A 10,000-nucleotide genomic window follows, 5' to 3' on the forward strand; every position below is an offset into this window, starting at 1 on the left:
GACGATTTTTATCGCGGAGGGACGTATGACCCAAACGGGGGCTTAATGACCCACTGCCACTGCAAACCATGCTCCTACGACTAAATAGAGGTAAAAACTACGATTTGGTGCAATCTTCATGTTTGACCTCGTAGCAAGGTACCCTCCTATAGTAGGCAATGAGCAAATGATCATAATCCCAGGAGGGCAAAAATGGGAACCCGAAAGGAAAGCGCTGTTGGCGCGCCTAAGCTACTGGCCCGTAGAGTAAAAATGGTACCCCCAACAAAGTTGTCGATTGACATTCTGATTGCACTTTTTATCATCTAGGGTGCGTTCCTTACACGTTTTGAGGGGTTTTGGCGAAAAACATGTTTTGAGCCACACGAGCTCTCCGGCCCGCTCGGTGCACATTTTTGAAAAAGCTAGGAGCTGCCCCTAGGTTCGGGGTGTCACAAAATATTGAAAAGTGGTCAAAAACCGCTATCCAGAATCGGATGTAGAATCATTAGACGAACTTAAAATTGTTCTACGACCAATGTCTGCGACGTTTAGTATTCAAGATATGGCCCGCCCTAGGTCTGACCTGGCATTTTCGTGAAAATTTAAAGCATGGCCATAGGGACGGGTAAAATAGCTATTTTGAAGCAAAAACCACCTCACTTTAAATGGCCATAACTTTTGAAAAACAAGAGCTAGGGTGCGTTCTCGACACGTTTTGAGGTGTTTTAGCGAAAAACATGTTTTGAGCCACACGAGCTCTCCGGCCCGTTCGGTGCACATTTTTGAAAAAAGCTAGGGAGCTGCCCTAGGTTCGGGGTGTCACAAAATATTGAAAAGTGGTCAAAAAACCGCTATCCAGAATCGGATGTAGAATCATTAGACGAACTTAAAATTGTTCTACGACCAATGTCTGCGACGTTTAGTATTCAAGATATGGCCCGCCCTAAGTCTGACCTGGCATTTTCGTGAAAATTTAAAGCATGGCCATAGGGACGGGTAAAATAGCTATTTTGAAGCAAAAACCACCTCACTTTAAATGGCCATAACTTTTGAAAAACAAGAGCTAGGGTGCGTTCTCGACACGTTTTGAGGTGTTTTAGCGAAAAACATGTTTTGAGCCACACGAGCTCTCCGGCCCGATCGGTGCACATTTTTGAAAAAGCTAGGGAGCTGCCCTAGGTTCGGGGTGTCACAAAATATTGAAAAGTGGTCAAAAACCGCTATCCAGAATCGGATGTAGAATCATTAGACGAACTTAAAATTGTTCTACAACCCCCAGTCCGACGCCTCGTATTCGAGATATAGCACTTTGTAGGTCTGACCGAGCAATTTTGTACTGAAATGTATGGCGGACATGTTATTCATTAAACAACATTAACTTGCATCGTGCCCTACTTCATCGGCACAGCTACTATCGACTATCTATTGTTGAAATGGATTGAGTTTGACCATTTTAGCTCTTTTCTTATGCCGTGCACCAACAGTGTGTACCGATCAGGGAAAGTACACTACGTACGCGTTCATGGATGTATATGTTGGTACAAGTTGCCGGTCGGAATAGCAGTGCACCAAAACTGTGTACCGATCAGGGAAAGTACAAGACGGAGGGCGCAGCCCGAGCGTACGCGTTCATAGATGTCCATGTTGGTACAACCTACATGTACGTACCTTGTTTTTGTATCAAAAGTTCCAATAAAGTGTTTGTATGCTTAAAATGCTTATCTCAACCGGTCACCTTTTGGCCTGCCCTTTTATAGACAGAAACCTAGAACGATACTCGCGATGTTTGTGTTTTTCCATTCGCCCGGGACGACGAAATGAGCTCTGTGCACATCGTGCAGAAAACTGTCTCCTCCTCGTATGTTTTTGTCCTCCACGCATATAATCACCCACATTTGTGTTCAACACGGACGGCGCAGCCCGAGCGAACGCGTTAATGTTTATGTTTGTGCACACTAAAGTTACAATCCTAGGATTTGGTTATTGCGTCGCAGTGCCCGACCGTCGCGGACACCATTCTTGGACAAAAGTCCAAGTACGTAGAGTACATTCCCTAGGTATGTGCCCGTTCGTGACTTTCGTTGCGTGCTTACAGACACGCTTGGGTATGTTTACCATACAAGGTTTACTAGGAAAACCTGGGAAGGACGCTTGCCCTCCCGTTGCGGACACCATTCTTGGAAAGAAGTCCTGCTACGTAGCGTTCTTTAATGTACTTGATCAGTTTGTATTGCATTTGCTTTGTGCAATTGACTTTTGCTAATGCTCACTAAGGGGTGTTCGTTTGCGATGTGTATGATAAGCAACTGTCTATTCTAACCAGCAGTTAAATAACACTTTTCACCCAAATCATAGGAACGTAGAGTACTTTCCCTGATCGGTACACAATTTTGGTGCACCTCTAACTTCGCCAGCACTTTATCGTTACGTTTTGTGCACAACCTTGGGACATGGTGTAAGTTTCATCATTGTTATGTTTGATTCGGTTTATTATGATTGAAAAATACGCTACGTCCTAGAAATCTGAACTCGAATACTTTTGCCACGTTGCGCAAAAGCTACTGAGCAACTCCTAGCCGTTTACCGATTTAAAATTTAATTTTCGTTATTAGTTTTAAAAATACGCTAAGTCCCAAAAATCTGAACTCGAATACTTTTTCTATGTGCCGCCAAAAGCTACTGAGCAACGCCTAGGTTGGTACATTTTTGGTACATGGAGTGTATGCGTGCAGGCGTACTGCCGTGCTGGACCGGAAAATCGCACTTGCTACTAGAACGTAGAGTAATTCCCTAGATAGGTGCTTTTGCATGCCTCTGTTCGACGTCCATGCAACTTGGAACGTGCGACACACGTAGCTAGGCTTCTCCATACATATTCCCTAGGGTAGCACCAAATTGCACACTTTCAGGGGTATATTTTGGTACGGTGTACTGTGCATGGTACAAGTATCATTAGCTCGTGCAATTTATTTTGCATCAAGTTGCGATTGCTGGTGCGTCGAGATAGGAGTGTTTCGCGACTTTTGCCAAGCTTTGGTGCCATTTGTGAATAATTAATGTTCTAGCCACAATAAACGTGCAACATAATGCCAATAACGAAAACGCCATTTTCAAGGGACTTCCAGTCAAAATGTTTGCAATCAGCGCTTTCCTGTCGAGTTCAGGATTTGGGACTGAGCGTTTTTTTTTCACGATCCAATCAAACGACCAGTTCGTGAATAAACAATTCATACAACAGTGCATCCCTTCAAAGTAGAAAAAAGCCGAATGCTAGGGAGCTCCAGTCAAAAACGTTGTCATTGGCGCTTTCTTCTCGAGTTCAGGATTTGGGACTTAGCGTTTTTCACGATCCAGCCAAAAGACCAGATCGTGAAATAAACAATTAATACAACTGTACTAGTACATCCCTTCAACTGAAGCAAGCGCACCATACATGACCCGTACGCTAATCATCCAAGCACATGACACGTCAACTAAGTCAACACATAATACAACTTGGAAAACTAACGGGTAAGTAGGTCGTCGTGTACGAGACGAGACACACCGACCAAACCAGGTCAACACGTCACATGCACAAGACATCCTACTACCAAGGCCGACCACCTCGACACACGACCTGTTAACCGAACATGGTCAACACCATCATGTGCAAGGCAACCGGGCCAAACGGGTCAACTTATACAACTTGTAACGAGCATGTGTAAGCTTACTGGTGTGGTCCGCACGGTCCTCACATCAAGACAATCAAGTCGAGAACGAGGCACGCCGACAAGCTCATTAGTGTTAAGTGTCCTTCTCCATCCTATGTCAAGTCACTCGTCTGACACGGAAGAAGCCAACTCTTGTCCACTAGTATAAAGGAACGGTCTCCAGACCAGGTCAAGTCACTCGTCTGACAAGGAAGGAGCACGCACCAAGCTTCACCAGAGCACGGTACCACGGTCCCCAGACCAAGATGGTTAGTTACGCCAACGAGGAAGGGGCACGCGTTCCCTTGCTACACTCAACTTAGTACACTCATGCTCTCACAAGAGTATCCCCCCTGTGTCGACGTGGTCCCCAGACCAAGACGAGCTTGCGCACATCGAGGAAGGGGCACACGGACAAACCACCAAGCATGGGTCGCCTGAGAGGATCGATGCGAACGCATCTCTACAACTCGCAGCTCCCAGCCTGAAGTCCCGTCGTTTGCGGGCGGTTGATAGGTGTCGAAACTAGGTATATCCACGTTGGGCAGAGCTCAAGCCAACGGCGTTCCCAGTTACGGTACTAACACGTGCAGCGAACTCCACTCATTGCGGCCTAGGTATAGCGGGATGAGACGCCGGGCTGCAGACGCAGACTCCAACGGATCTCAGAGGGTTGTTAGGCCCGCTAGCTTCCGAACACCTAATGGGTTTGAGAAGCGCTATCAGCTCGGATTGGCTACGACCTTAGAGGCGTTCAGGCATAATCCAGCGGACGTAGCGTCATACCAAAGTCCGGTCGGACTAGTATTGAGCCAGTGGTCCGTACCTGTGGTTCCTCTCGTACTGCACAGGAATTCCGTTAAGATAGCGACTATAAGCACACACCAGTAGGGTAAAACTAACCTGTCTCACGACGGTCTAAACCCAGCTCACGTTCCCTTGAAAGGGTGAACAATCCTACGCTTGGTGAATTTTGCTTCACAATGATAGGAAGAGCCGACATCGAAGGATCAAAAGCCACGTCGCTATGAACGCTTGGCGGCCACAAGCCAGTTATCCCTGTAGTGTTCATCGAGTAGCCGTCGGGTACAGACGTATGTAAACACGCTCCGACAAAGTGTGCAAAAAAAGTGTGTAAAACGGCCTCGGATCGCTCTGAAACCCTCAAAATCGTGTTCAGAGCACCCAATTTACCTATAGATAGTGTTATTTGGTCGAATTTCTGTGATTTTTTGCGCTTTAAAAAAATTCGTGTTGTTCTGTGTACATTTGCCCCCCCCCGGTAGCACCAAATTTCCGGGTGTGGAAAAAATGCGCAAAACTGTGTGATATCAGCGCCGGAAACACTCGATTCTGGATAATTCGACGCTTCTAAAGCGTTTAAAAGTGTTTTCGAGACGTTTTGAGAAGTTTAAAGTGCATAAAAGTGTGTGTTTACATCCCCATACAATTTGTATGGGGAACTTTGAATGTGAATAACTCAGTGAAAAACGCACGGATTCGTGCCGGATGTGATTTCAAAGGTGCGCGTAGTGACGCTGAACGTGAATTTAAAAGAAACAGAACGAAAATCGGTGAAAAAACGAGAAAATAAAAAGTGTCGGGGGTGCTACCGCCGGAGCACGTGCTTTCGGAAAAATCGAAATAAATAGCAAATCGCGAATAACTCCGCGAGTTTTGCTCGGATTCGTGTGCGGTTTTCACCGTTGTGCTTGTTTTTATGCGTACAATAAGATTGCATCAAAAAATTTGTGAAAATCGTGAAAAAATTTTTTGACGTTTCTTGGTGACAGTTCTATAATACCCAAGGGACAAATTTTGTCCGGGGAGCAGTTCCCAAGGGGCAAAAATTTGAAAAGTCCGTTACTGCTCGAAAAGTGCTCGAGTTTACAAAAAGTGCCCAGAAAATTCGGGGAAGAAGTGTAGTGCCCGCGGCAGCTCGAATCTGCTCGATTCGAGTAGTTCGAGCAACTCGAAAACTGCTCGAATTTTTCGAAAAATCCCTAAAATAGGTTCAAAAAGGGTCGAAAAAGCGGGCAGCGCAATTTGGACGTGAAAAAGTGCCGGAAAAATTCGGGATTGGTGCGGATCCATTCCCCACGTGAGCGACGCACCCTCTCGTAATTTTTCGCCACCCGCCACCCCTCCCCCCCAGCCCACCAGGGGGGTCGCAAGTCGGACCATAGTGGAAAACCAGCGTGGAAGAAGGATTCTACAGCAGCGATTGAGCGGCAGAACACCAGCTAGACGGCGCTGCATACTTGGGGTCATCTCGACCCCCGGGGTCAACCGACCCCGGGGTCACATCGACCCCAGGGTTATTTAACCCACCAACCTGAAAGTCGGCAAAGATGATGGCATCATCCGGGATGTCAACGCGCGCGAGTGCGAGGTCAGTCTCTGTGGACTGCCGTAGCAGCTTGGCATCTGGCTCGAAGCTGTTTGTGACCGAGCCTCGAGTGGCGCTGCCTAGGGTCAGTGTCACAGGCAACAACAAGCCCGCCGTGGCATCCAAGGCCGCCACGGCCACACCGGAGCTCGAGTTGCTTAAGGCAACAATCCAACGACTAGAGGAGCAGAATGCAGAAATGAAGGAGCAAAATGCTCGCCTCTCCGAGCAGATAACTGGCATGTGCCAACTGCTACAAGAGGAAAAGGAGGAGGCAAAACGACGAGAGGAGAAGTTGGAGGCACAGATGGAGAAGCTCGCCGCCGCACATCAGCGCGACCGAGACGTGCTCAACTCTCTTCTGGCAGCAAAGGTTGCCGGCGGACAACCGTCAGCTAGTCCGCGCCAACCTCCGACTCCGCTGCCGCGCCGACCCTCTGCGCCGCAGCTGCAGCAACAACAACAGCAGCAGCGGAACCAGCACGAGCAGGAGCAGCCCCGCGCGTCGACGTCGCGCGCAGTCATGCCGCCGCGCAGCGAGACATCGACAGCCGTCCGCGTAGACGTTGTGCCGGAACTCACCTTTAGTGAGGTCGTGCGGCGTAGATATCGCGGAAAAGCTACGGGTAAGCCACGCTCCCAGCAGCAGCAACAGCAACAGCAGCAGCAGCAGCAGCAGCAGCAGCGTCAGCCACAGCGACAGGCGGTCGCCGGCTCGCAGCAGCAGCAGCAGGAGCGTATGCAGCAGCAACATCAGCAACATCGTAAGCGAAAGCCGAGGCCCGACATCATCGAGGTGTCTCCCAGTGAAGGCGAAACCTGGGATGGCATCTACGAGAAGGTGCGCATAGCCATTCGTCTGGACGCGGCTCACAGCGAAATGAAAGGGCATATTAAGCAGGGCCGCCGAACTCATGCCAGGCTGCTACGTATGGAGCTGAGCAAGACGGCAAACGCTCCGCTTATGCTGGAAGGCGTCCGCAAAATCATCGGCGACGCAGGCGTCAGTCGGCTTGTCACAGAAATGGGTGAGCTGCTGGTAGTCGATATCGATCCCCTTGCTACGGAGGAAGATATCATTGCTGCCCTCGATGCTAAGATTGGCGCAAGTGCTGGAGTTGTTTCTGCCAGCATTTGGGAACTACCGGATGGTTCGAAGCGAGCACGCATCCGGCTACCTGTGAAGTCGGCTCGGCAGTTGGAAGGACTTAAACTGTTCCTGTGCGACTGTGTGAGCAAGGTTCGAGCAGCCCCACCAACGCCTCCAGAGCGACAGCGCTGTTTCCGCTGTCTGGAGATGGGCCACATCGCCTCGAACTGCCGTTCCACCGCAGATAGGCAGAATCTGTGCATCCGCTGTGGGCTTACCGGACACAAAGCACGATCCTGCCAGAATGAGGCAAAGTGCGCACTGTGCGGTGGCGCTCACCACATAGGCCACAGCGAATGTGCCCGTTCGGCCCAACGATGTTCCCGGCCCTGAAAGTTCTGCAGGCGAACCTGGGCCATGGCCGTGATGCCCAGAACCTGGTGCTGCAAGCTGCCAGAGAGGAGAAAGCAGACGTGCTCATTCTCTCTGATGTTCTGCGCCCACCTGAAAACAACGGCCGGTGGGCATTCAGCAGCTGCAAGGCGGTAGCGGTGGTAGCTGTCGGTGAGCTACCAATACAGCGGGTGTGGTGCAGTGAAGCTCAGGGGTTGGTTGCAGCGCAGATCGGCGGAGTGGTTTTCATCAGCTGCTATGCTCCACCAAGCCTTAACCTCGCAGAGTTCGAGCGCTTCTTGGAAGCAATAGAACTCGAAGGCTTCTCCACCCTCAAGTCGTCGTCGCCGGCGATTTTAACGCCAGACATGAGGAGTGGGGCAGCCCGAGGACTTGCGACCGCGGGGAAGAGCTGCACGGAATGGTGGAGCAGCTTGGCCTAATCGTGATTAATCAAGGTCGGGAATACACGTTTGATGGCAACGGGGTGGCTCTCCCGAGTATAGTGGATGTGGCATTCGCGAGCCCGTCGATTGCTCGCCCAGATACGTGGATCGTGAGTACACGCTACACCGCATCAGACCACCGCTATGTCCTCTACACCGTGGGAGGAACACCAGCATCGCCCGAGCAACTGCAGGACCAGCAGCAGCCAGCGCAACAGTCCTCTGCGCAGCAGCAGCAGTCACTTCAGCAGCAGCAGCAGCAACAGCAGCCATCGCAACAGCAGCAGCAGCAACATCAGCGGCAACCGTCATCGCGGCAGGGTGCTTCCGACCAGAGGCGTGTGCGTCACGCTGGCCGTAGATGGAAGACCTCGCAGTTTTCTCCTTCCTCATTCCTCGAGGCGCTGTTCGCTGCGGACTTTGTCCAACGCGCATCGACCCAGGAGGGTATGATCGCAGCCATGCTCAAGGCTTGCGACGAGACGATGCAACGGGTTACCCGAGTGCACCAAGACCCGCATCGGAACATCTTTTGGTGGTCTCCCTCCTGGCTCGACTGAGGAACAATTGCGAGGTTGCCCGTGACCGATTGCTGCAGACGGCTGACTTGGAGGAGCGCAGCATAGCAGCAGCAGAGCACAGGACAGCAAGGGCGGAGCTCAGCCGAGCAATTCGAGCTAGCAAGCGGAACTTGTTCCAGGAGCTGATCGAAATTGCAGAAGAGAATGCGTTCGGGGCAGGATACCGTGTCGTTATGTCTCGGCTCCGGGGCAGTCGGATGCCGTCCGAAGCGGACCGGGGCGTCCTCGAACGTATTGTATCCGACCTCTTCCCTGAGCATCCGCCCTGCGACTGGTCGCGGCTGAGCAACGTTGGAAGCGTCGAGGAGCAACAACAACGGCGGGAATTGCACCGGTAACGGACGACGAGCTGCTGCTCATCGCGAGCCAGATGGCAAATCACAAAGCACCAGGGCTCGATGGCATCCCGAATGCGGCAGTGAAGACGGCCATCATGTTGTTCCCGGAGGTCTTCCGGGTCCTGTACCAGGACTGCCTGAACCGCGCTTCGTTTCCGGCGCAGTGGAAGAGGCAACGACTGGTGTTGCTGCCGAAGCAGGGGAAGCCTCCGGGAGAGAGCAGCTCGTACCGACCCCTCTGCATGCTCGACGCACTGGGGAAGGTACTTGAGCGCCTCATCCTGAATCGCCTCAATGAACATCTCGAGGAGCCGTCTTCACCCCGACTGTCGGACCGGCAGTTCGGATTTCGTCGAGGGCGGTCGACAGTGAGCGCCATCCAGCGGGTTGTTGAGGCCGGCCGTACCGCCATGTCGTTCCGGCGAACGAACGGCCGGGATAACCGTTTCTTGCTTGTGGTGGCGTTGGACGTGAAGAACGCCTTCAACACGGCCAACTGGCAATCCATTGCCAGCGCCCTTCAGGCAAAAGGTGTTCCCGTCGGCCTCCAACGGATGCTTCGAAGCTACTTCGAGGATCGTGTGCTGTACTTTGACACGAGCGAAGGCCCCGTCGTACGGCATGTAACCGCCGGTGTTCCTCAGGGGTCCATCCTGGGCCCAACTCTGTGGAACATCATGTATGACGGGGTGCTGGATGTGCCGCTACCTCCCGACGTCGAAGTCATCGGATACGCGGACGATCTGGCGCTGTTGGTACCTGCTACCACCACGGACGAGGTTCGCGCGAGAGCAGAGGAGGCCGTTGACCAGGTCCAACGTTGGATGCAACAGCACGGTCTGGAGCTGGCCCCAGCCAAGACTGAAGCCGTCCTGATCTCAAGCAAGAAGACTCCGCCGCAGGTGACATTTCGCGTCGGTGACGTGGAAGTCCAGTCTTCTAGGAGCATCAGGTACTTGGGCGTGCAGCTCCAAGATCACCTGAAATGGCGAGATCACGTCACGAAAGTCTCCGAAAAGGCGTCGCGTGTGGTGGCAGCTGTAACGCGCCTCATGCAGAATCACAGCGGCCCCAGGACGGCCAAGTCAAGGC

The sequence above is a fragment of the Anopheles arabiensis genome (assembly GCF_016920715.1).
Source record: "Anopheles arabiensis isolate DONGOLA chromosome X unlocalized genomic scaffold, AaraD3 X_pericentromeric_contig0003, whole genome shotgun sequence".
Taxonomy (NCBI): Eukaryota; Metazoa; Arthropoda; class Insecta; order Diptera; family Culicidae; genus Anopheles; species Anopheles arabiensis.